Raw genomic sequence first — 11,320 nt, forward strand, 5'->3', positions numbered from 1 at the left:
CTGGAGATGAAATTTTAGAAACACACACTTTGGGAGACACAATCAAATCACAGCAGGGAGTAATTGAGAGAAACAATTTCCTGAAATTTTAATTTGTAAATCTGAGAAAAAAAAATGTGTGTGTGTAGGTAGCAGGAAAAAAAGGCAGTAAGTTTTGTTGGGGACATAAATATTAATTCACTTCTTCATTGATTATGCATGGAGATTGGTTAATGCTAGAAAATCACTGAGGCCAATTCTCAAGATGCTGGTAATGTGCAATTTAATGTGCAACACAGCATCCTGCAGGTGACCTGGCCTGATCCATGCTCCTCCTTCACTCTGAATGAAAAGGAAATTTTCACTTTTGTAATGTCAGTTCAAGGTTGAAATATTACTTGGTCTTTCTCCTCCTCCAGTGTCTTAATAAAGGTACTAGAACTGTTCAGAGATTGGAATCATGCTTAGAAGACCTGCGGCGGCTTTTAACTCCACAGAAGTAATTGAGATTTATGAACTCCTTATTAGTGCCTTAAAACAAAATGAGGAACTTGAAATTCTCATCTGTCAAGATTAAGGTGGGAAGAATTTATTTTTGCTCTTAAAATCTTTAACGATTACTTTTCACCTTTCCCCTTTTATATCACTGAGGAGCAATATCTCCATGAAGAGTTAAAGATGCATTAGGAGTAGAAAAATGAAAAGCCTAAATCTTCATTTTCAATTCTGAAAATACGTTGAGCATTTGGTATATGCCAGAAATCCTGCCAAGCTCTAGGAACATAAAGATGAGTACAACAAGATACTTGACCTAAGTACTAAGCAAAGTTTTGCTGACTTAAAATCCATTATGTTTTTGCTTCTACTATGTGTCACCAAATTTACTTTTTCTCATTTTTTCTTCAAAATTATTCTTCAAGGTCATTTTGAAGAAAGATTAACTAAGTTGCCCAAAGTCGAACAGTAATAGTTGGGATTAGATTCCCCTTCTGATTCCAAAATTTTAGAAAAATGGGCTGTTATTTTGTTCAACATATATAATCACGATGGCTTCTGAGAACCTTTGGTCTTTGGCTTCCAGTCAAACCAAATAGACTTGGCTGGCTACTGAGAAAAAGCCAGTTGCAGGACTTCACCTGGGGAATAAGGTGCCTGGTCAGATCTGCAGTGTGTGTGTGTGTGTGTGTGTGTGTGTGTGTGTGTATACACACATGCATGCAGATTTGTAGAATAATTTTCACCATTCTTATCCTGCAGTGGGTTGTGGTCTTTCTTGTGAAAATTTTCCCTGGAGTCTATTTTGTGAAATATAATTGAAACCAAACGCCAGTGATTTTTAATCATACTCCCAATTTATATCTCATGTAACCATATGCCAGTGTTCTCGGAGTGTTACAGGAATATGAATTATGCTGAAATTGGATTAGGCAAATACATATTTGCCTTAAAAAATAGATACCCAGAACAGTAACTTAATTCTTCCAACTCTAAAGATTCTCTCAGAAACACCCTGTGTATCTTATCAGCAGCTCATTGTGAATTTTCTTCTGGGCTACTTTCTCTGCCTTTTCATTTTCTTCTAGAATCTACTGTATTTAACAAACATTATCAACTGAAAGAAGTCAATTTATATCAAAACCATCCCCAAATGTAGAAAATTAGGTTTTCTTCTGAAAACCTATCAAAACCCTTCTTCCAATTCTTCAAATTGGGGGGAGCAAAATAGAAGGCAATTAAGAACCATTTCCCTTCCAAGTAGATACTTTAAGCTGCATCACATTTGAGTATCTAAATAGTAATTAGACCAGAGCTTCAGACTCCAACTGATTGTGAGACAGTCATTATCTTATTGTTCTATAGCAGCATTATGTTTTGCTGAGGACACTAATATGGGCAAACACTACTGCAGGGTTGCTAACTCTAGGGTATTATTATTCTTTATATTCTGTAGGAAAAATTTCTCAATACTAATAAAGGCATAGGTTTAAGCATGTGACAGGAAAACAAAGACTATTGGAGCAAAGATTCTTCTTCAAACAATTCACCAGTTCTCTTCTACATTACTTCAAAAGTGACCACATGGAGTGTTTACAATTGTGGCTTCTGGCACTAAATGGCCAGGGTTTATACCACTGCCCTGGTCCTTTCCAGCTATGAGATCTTGGCTAAATTATTTAACTTCTCTCTGTCTTAGATACATCAAAAGGTTGCTCTGAGGATTAACTGAGCTAACATATGTGAAGTACTTAATGCCTTGCATAGAATATGCATTCAATAAATGTTTGCTATTAACGTTATTTCAGCTCAGTTTCACTGTCTGTAATTGGATTTGGTTGGAAATATAGTGACCTCCACCACCACAAAATATGTTCACATGCTAATTTCTGGAACCCGTGAATGTTACCATACATATAGCAAAAAAGACTTTGCAGACAGAATTAAGGGATTTGAAATGGGAAGATTATCTTGGGATTTTATTACTCAATATAATCACAAGAGTCCTTATAAGAGAAAGAGGGAGGCAAGAGCGTCAGTCAGAGAAGAAGATGTGAGGAAGGAGGCAGAGGTCAGATTGATGTGACTGCTGGATTTGAAGAATGGAAGAGGGCCATGAGCCGGAGGACACATGCAGCTTCCAGACGATGGGAAAGGCAAGGAGATGGATTCTCCCCTAGAACCTCCAGAGAGAATGTAATCCTGCTGATACTGATTTCATGAGATTTCTGAGCTTCATAACTGTGAGATCATAGATTTGTATTGTTTAAACCACTACCTTTGTGGTGGGGTCTTACACTGGCCATGGGAAACTGGTACACTGGACTGTTCACAAACATGCTGTGGCCCCTTACTACTCCCAATATGAGCAGGTGCTACATTGCCAAAACACATTTTCTACTGCCCCCATTCATGAGCTCTGATGTACAGTGACCTAGATTTGTATCCTTTTTCTGACTTGCCTCCTAGCCTACCATCCCTTTGTAACTACATATGCATTTGGCTTTGCCTAAAATGTTGTTTTTCTTTTCTCCCTACACCAAAATTATTTTCTATCCTGCAAGCCATGTCCAAATGCCTTCACAGTATTTCTAATCCTCATTGGCCCTTTGTCTTGGCTCAGAGATCTGTCCTTCAAGGCCTAGCTATGTGCAGACCACGCTGACTAATAGCAAATAACCAAATAGCCAGAGCACGAGTAGATTCAGCATTCAATCTCTGTCATTGCCAGCCTGTGTGGATGCATGGGAGTCCATCGCTGACCTCAAGCTCCTGGGGCATTCTCTAGTTTCCAGAGCCCAGAGGCTGAGCTTGAGTCATTGAGTTTATGGCTTCAGGGGCCCAGACCTGGACGTAAGTGATGCATCCCAGCCCCTGTGAGGCCAACCTGGTTGTTGCTGGTCTTCTTCCAAGCTCTGCCCTTGCCTGCCCCACCCTCATGCCTTTGTGCACCAGGAGCTCTTTATGAACTCTCACATCTGTTGATTTCTTTTTTTTTAAATTATACTTTAAGTTTTAGGGCACATGTGCACTGAAGCTGGAAAACATCTGTTGATTTCAACATGAAAATCGCTATTTTGTGTTGAGACTAAAAGTAATCACATTAGGAAAAAATAGAATCTTGACTGAATCTTCAAATCTGAGCATTTTTTTTTTGGTAGATAATAAGGTCAGTCAAGGACAGAGGACCTTGTGGCCTGTCTGTGACATCAGTTTTAATGGAATTAGTGCTCCAAAATAGCCCAATCAGCTCAGAAAGCAAAAATGAAGAAACTGAAGAGAATGTACCCAAGGTCGCACAACAAATTGATGATTGGTTCATGACTTAGTTATTAGTTCTCATTGACTTTCTGGTGTTATATAATGACTGACTCTTACTTTCTTTACTTTTATCTGATTCTGTCAATTCTTTTTCTAAGTGTAGCCAGGAAATGTCTAGCAGCGTGAGGCCTCAAATTCCAGATTCTGAACTTGAAAGTGATAAAGAAGTTTCACATTTTGAACAGAATTAAATTTCCATTAAAAATTATAAACTATATGAATTATTAAAAATACCTTTTTAAAACACACACACAATTCTTTCAAGTTAGTTATCAAATGTATGTTCTCATTTAAAGAGGTGGAAAGTAATGTGGACCATTTCTAAACATATCCAAAGTAGATGTGTATACACACACACACACATACACACACACACACACACACACACAGAGCCTCTGATCAGTAAAAAGAGCAATAAGGCTATTACCTCTATAGAATTTCTACATTACTTCTATGGACGTAAACTCTATGTGTAGCCTAAGTTAGGAAAATGACCCTTGAGATAAAAATTGCTTATAGAAATGCTCCTCAAAGCATTGGCTTACCTTAGCCTGTTAGGACCCGAGTATCAATAAAAAACCACAGTAGATATGCTACTTCCAAATCTTTCCCCTCTGTTTCAATGTCCTCCCTCTCTTTCTGGAAACTCAAATTGAATGCATAAAGAGAAATTAACTTCAGATTTAAAACATTTTCCTTCACAAATATAGGTGAAAACTTGAATATGTTAGAAGGTTGCTAACCCATGACACACTGAATATTTTTTAGTAACATATCTGCAGAAAAGTGGCTGAATCTATGCTAATAAGAAAAATATTATATTTAGGATTCCCCCTTTCTTAGTGATTTATATTTGAGGAAGTTTAGCCACTAAACGTATTTCTACTCTTAAATTATCTCACTACAGATCCAATAGAAGCCATCATACATAAGAGCAAACAGAGATGGCATAGGAATTCAGCTTAGCAAATATTTACTAAACACCTACCAGAAGCCAGGCACTGTGACAAGTTTTGAAGAGAATGACATGAATAAAACATTGTGTCTGTTCTCAAGGACTCCACTGTGCAAGCCTGAAACTGCAGGTGTCTAATAAATGTTTATAAAATAAATGAAGGAAATTTAATCAAGGAGCAAGACCTATGAAGAACAGATTGTAATGCTGTTTGATTAGAGCAGTGACCAAGTATATGCACAAAATACAAATATAACACAGAAGAGAGTGGCAGAGTTTTGGGAGGATGTGGAGAAGAACAGCAAAGTCACCTTCCAGAGGAGGTTACACCTGAGTTATGTTGTAAAAGATGAATAGAGATTTCTCCTGCAAAAAAGGTGAGGAGTCCAGAAAATCTTGGCCTTCAGCAACCTTGACCTAATTGAACACTTCCTCTGATCCTTAGAAAGCTGCATCTGCAGATAATCCTGGAGGAAGCTACCCTATCCCTGTTCATGCATCTACTAATAAAATAGATACAGTACACCTTTTCCTTTGACCACATGCAGAAGAAACTCATGCATACTTTATGAATGGGATTGTAAATCTTCAAATCTCTTAATCTGCCACTCTTTTGAAAGTTTTAATGTGTTCTCTTACCAGTGAATTTATTTTTTATATTCCACTTGATGGTTGAAATGTATTTTTTTATTTCTAGAAATTTCCAGTCAGTTTTACATTACAAGAAATCTGCCACAGATATTTAAACTTGGGATCATCACTTGTCTCATTATACTGGTAGTAAACAGGCAATGCAATAACATAAGAGTAATAGATGATAATGATGATACTAATGAGAAGAGTCAAACTAGTTATTTTCTTCAAGGAAGCTAATTCTTGTTTGTTTATAAAATTCCTTTGGGCATCTTTCAAATTAAAAACAAATGTGGATTTAAGCCAGTTTTATTTCCTTTGAAAACTTTTACCTTGGTAATTGAGAATGTAGTGTCTGGATACAATTAATGGATAATTTGGAATATTAGACAACCTTTTAGGAATCCAGTGGGTCGTCAACAGATTGGTTCAATTTTAAGAAAGAGATTCCTTCTCTTTCCTGGAACTGGAGTAATCTTACACAGACATCCTCAAGTTGGCTTGTGCTGACCAAAACTTCTCTTTTTCTTAACATACAGCATTCCATCCTGGAAGTAATAGCTGGTAGAAAACCTTGTTCTTGATGTTATCCTGGGCATTTTAATTCCTGCCTTTTTGGAGTCTTGATTCCTCAACATACTTGTGCCTCTCTTCTTGTAAATCATTTAGAGATATGAGATCTGAACAAAGCCAGGCATATGCAGTCCTAATTTATACAATAAAATAAAACTGCTGCCTGCCTGAATCCATTACATTATTTTAGTTTCCCCTACATGACCAACGTACCAAGTTAACTATTGTTGGGTGATTTCCTGCAGCAATGTGAATCTCATAAAAAGATTGCTTACTGTCATTAAATGATTTAAATCAGTTACGTAAGCAATAAACTCACTTTATCTTCCAAATTTTTTTTCTCTACTTCTATCTGATTCCGACAACTTTTCTGAGTTGTAGCCAGGCAATGTCCAGCAACATTTGATCTCAAATTCCAAATCCTGACCTTGACATCTCAAATTCCAGATCTCACATAGAATGTAGTTAAAAAATTATGTATGTACCTTGTTCAATAACTGAGTTAAACAATATTTTTGTTATTCATTATTTCCCTTGTATATGTTGATTCTCTATTGCCGTAGACTCCTGGATAATTTGGGCAAAATCAAGGTACTTAAGGGTTTTGGGAAGTCAGGGACCCTGAACAGAGGGACCAGCTGGAGCCGTGGCAGAGGAACATAAATTGTGAAGATTTCATTTTAATATGGACATGTATCAGTTCCAAAAATTAATACTTCTATAATTTCTTACACCTGTCTTTACTACAATCTCTAAACATAAACTGTGAAGATTTCATGGATATTTATGAGTTCCCAAATAATACTCTTATAATTTCTAATGCCTGTCTTTACTTTAATCTCTTAATCCTGTTATCTTCATAAGCTGAGAATGTACATCACTTCAGGACCACTATTATACAAATTGATTGTAAAATGTGTGTTTAAACAATATGAAATCAGTGAACCTTGAAAACGAACAGAGTAACAGCGATTTTAGGGAACAAGGGAAGACAACCATAAGGTCTGACTGCCTGTAGAGTCGGGCAGAATAGAGCCGTATTTTTCTTCTTGCAGAGAGCCTATAAACGGATGTGCAAGTAGGAGAGATATCAACAAATTCTTCTCCTAGCAAGGAATATTAAATATTAAAACCTTAGGAAAAGAATTGCGTTCCTGGGGGGGGGGGGCGGTCTATAAATGGCCCCTCTGGGAGTGTCTGTCCTATGGGGTTGAGATAAGGATTGAAATACGCCCTGGTCTCCTGCAGTACTCTCAGGTTTATTAGGGTGGGGAAAAAATCCCACCCTGGTAAATTTGAAGTCAGACCAGTTCTCTGCTCTTGAACCCTGTTTTCTGTTGTTTAAGATGTTTATCAAGACAATACGTGCACAGCTGAACATAGACCCTCATCAGTAATACTAATTTTGCCCTTTGCCTTGTGAGCTTTGATTTTGTCCTTGCCCTGTTTTCTCAGAAGCATGTGATCTTTGCTCTGCTTTGGCCCTTTGAAGCATGTGATCTTTGTGACTTATTCCCTGTTCGTACACCCCCTCTCCTTTTGAAATCCCCAATAAAAACTTGCTGGTTTTGTGGCTAAAGGGGGCATCATGGACCTACCAATATGTGATGTCACCCCTGGCAGCCCAGCTGTAAAATTCCTCTCTTTGTACTCTTTCTCTTTATTTCTCAGACTGGCCAACACTTAGAGAAAATACAAAGAACCTATGTTGAAATATTGGGGGCAGGTTCCCCCAATAGTTAAGACAGGTTGTGGCACAGAATTCTTATTATGACAGAGGCTCAAGAAAGTGAAATAAAAACTTAAGAGATGAGGAAAGTGAGTCATCCTCCTCCTGGGTGAATAGAAGTGAAGGTTTTTGTATTTTTTTTTAATAAAAATGGACTTTTTTTGTTAAGTGAGAAGTTGAAATATACAGGGCATATTTTTAAACCTTCTATTGCACAAGCTGAAAGCTCTGGAAATCTACTTTCATTTTTGTCATGTAAATTTTGTGAATGTACTAAAAGGTCTTTATTCCACAGGTAGGGCCAGTGGGTGCCCTTGCAGTCACATTAAGTCAGAGGAGAAAACTGCCTCAGGATGAGATAGATATTTGATGACAGAGTGGGGAAATATTTAAAGATCCAGTTTAACAGGAGCTCCACTGTGCTCTAATAGTAAAGGAGTTTGTGTGCTTTGGGCTTTGGATTTTCGATTGAAGTCTATTTTTTCATTCTCAGATATTTTTTAATTTGATGCTTACGTTTCTTACATACTTTGATTGTGGCATATCCAATTCTCTACTCTTTCACAAGGGAAATATTAATTTGGACTCTTTTATAGTAGATTCCTTCAATTCTAGGCTATTGTTCCTTTGGTTTCTCAAAATTGGATTCTTTAGTTATAGGGTGAATGTTTTAGACAATGACAAGAAGCAATCTTTAAATTGTTCTTCTATCTGGGAAAAAATACCTTGATGTAATGTAAATGGATCTAGGAAGTGGCCAGGGCATAGTTAAATTTTTTTATTTTATTATCATATGTGCCATTGATCCTGAGCTATAGCTTATATTTTTCAAAGATGTATTTGCTTAGTTCCTCTTGTATTTAATTAGGAAAGAGTATATTAGAGGTATGAGGGGCTTCAGAAATAAAAACAATCTAACTTCCCTTTCAAAATAGAAATCTCCTCTGAGAATTCAAATATAATGAGATAGCTCTGTGTTTAATAGACTTTTCTTTTTTTTGTCCAATTTTTTTTATTATACTTTAAGTTTTAGGGTACATGTGCGCAACCTGCAGGTTAGTTACATATGTATACATGTGCCATGTTGGTGTGCTGCACCCATTAACTCGTCATTTAACTTTAGGCATATCCCCTAATGCTATCCCTCCCCTCTTCCCCCACCCCATAACAGGCCCCAGCATGTGATGTTCCCCTTCCTGTGTCCATGTGTTCTCATTGTTCAATTCCCACCTATGAGTGAGAACATGCGGTGTTTGGTTTTTTGTCCTTGTGACAGTTTGTTGAGAATGATGGTTTCCAGCTTCATCCATGTCCCTACAAAGGACATGAACTCATCATTTTTTATGGCTTCATTGTATTCCATGGTGTATATGTGCCACATTTTCTTAATCCAGTCTATCGTTGGACATTTGGGTTGGTTCCAGGTCTTTGCTATTGTGAATGGTGCCGCAATAAACATACGTGTGCGTGTGTCTTTATAGCAGCATGATTTATAATCCTTTGGGTATATACCCAGTAATGGGATTGCAGGGTCAAATGGTATTTCTAGTTCTAGATCCCTGAGGAATCGCCACACTGACTTCCACAATGGTTGAACTAGTTTACAGTCCCACCAACAGTGTAAAAGTGTTCCTATTTCTCCACATCCTCTCCAGCACCTCTTGTTTCCTGATTTTTAATGATCGCCATTCTAACTGGTGTGAGATGGTATCTCATTGTGATTTTGATTTGCATTTGGTTTTAGTCTTGGAGATTTTTGACAATCTAAGGAAAGCTTTAAACCTTCCCTAACAAACGGACATTTGCATTCAAACACAGAATTTTAAGAAATTCACAGGCCTCTGAAATCCCATTCAGGGTCCACTCAGGGTTTCCACGGTCCCAGGTGAAGGTCTCCTCCTTGTCTCCAACAAAGTGATCACGCAATGCCACATAAACAGCCTATGCCTTCCTTGGGTATCTCATTCTGGTTTTGTTCACTGTAACATTCTAAGTTCTTCTTTTCATGGAGTAGAAATGTATCTCCCCTCAATTCAACCAAAAGTCCTTTTCTAGTTCTTGGAATCCTACAGAATAATTGATCTCTCTTCCTGACAATGGCTCTTTTGTTTTAATATTTGACAACAAAATTAAAAGCCAACCCTGGGTCTTGTTTTAAATGTAATCTTATTTTACCTGATTTTCAACTTTTCTCACTAACCTTACTACTCTAGCATAGAAAGAATTTGCAAACACAGGACATCAGTTGACTAGATGGTGGATCGTTTTTATAGAGAGAAAAGATTTGCAGAGGTCTTGCGTCTTAAGATAAGCAGTGATCTGATTTCTTCTAAAAATGTTTCAACATTCCCTACTAGGCAACTTAACAAGAATTGTGGTTTGGCACAGCTCTGATTTGTAAACTAGTATTTCTGGGAGATGAAGATAAAATTCTGATAACAGCCATGTTAAAGGTGAAATGCACAAGAAACTACAATGTATTTGTAGTCATTCTTACAGATATATAGTCCACATCCAGTGGCAGGCATGCCAGCTGACCCATAAAAGACTAAAAACGACAACTTTTGAAGGAAAAGGAAAGAACAAGTTTTTAAACCAGGCAGCATGATACAGGATTCACGTCCCAGCCTACTCCTTAGTAGCTCTGTAAAATAGAGCAAGCTACTTCACCTTTCAAAGCCTCAACTGCTGTATCAGGACTAATAAAACAAAAGTGAAGAGAATATTACTAATTTCTAAGGTAGTTATATGGTGCATATCAAATAATAAATATTACTCACTGGGTAGTTACTAATATCTGGTGGGATATAGAGATGATTATATTCCCTTCCAACTCCAAAGTGCTCTGTTATTTGTTCCTTCATTTGATGTGTATCTATGAGTGGAGCAGGAATTGTTATCCATATTTCCTTGTGAAGAATCTAGAAACAGAGCTGTGATGTGCCTAACAAGCATATAGTAAACAATATGCTTACATAGTAAACAACATCCATAAACTATATGCCAAATATGCATATAGCAAACTATATGCCAAACAAGCATATAGTAAACACAAAATTTAATTCCAAGTCTATTAGGTGAATTAAGTCAGTTCTTTATAGATTACTGGCTTCAAAGCTCTTATAAGAGGAGGTTGAAATTAAAATTTCCCTACAAACAATAAGGTGAAATAAAAAAGTTCCAAAGCCAAATCACCATAGGCAGAGTTGACCAAATAAATGGTTGAGAAACAGCTCTTGGATTCAGGTTCATTGGTTAAATCAGACATATAAATAGGAGTTAGAATGGCTCCCACTCCTGTCCATGAAGGAATAAACACCCTGGGAATTGCTTTGCCACTGCAAACAACTACAAGACTGGTCAAAATCTATGGAACATTTGTTTCAAGATGTTGGATAACCAGGCTGTGCAAGACTGTGTGTACAATCTCTAAGAGCATGGAAATAAGTCATGTGAGCTTTGCAGTCACCCTACCTCTCTGCCTGGAGGCAGTTTCCAGGCTCTGGCAGGGTAAAGAAAAGCCCAAGCAGGGCCCAGAATTCCCCTGAATTGAGAAGATTGAGGTTGGCATCCTAGGCAGTTAGCATTTTGGAGACAAGCGCTGGAGAGAAGGGAGCTGAAAAGGCCTATAGAGC

The sequence above is a fragment of the Symphalangus syndactylus genome, chromosome 18 (genome assembly GCF_028878055.3).
Source record: "Symphalangus syndactylus isolate Jambi chromosome 18, NHGRI_mSymSyn1-v2.1_pri, whole genome shotgun sequence".
NCBI lineage: Eukaryota > Metazoa > Chordata > Mammalia > Primates > Hylobatidae > Symphalangus > Symphalangus syndactylus.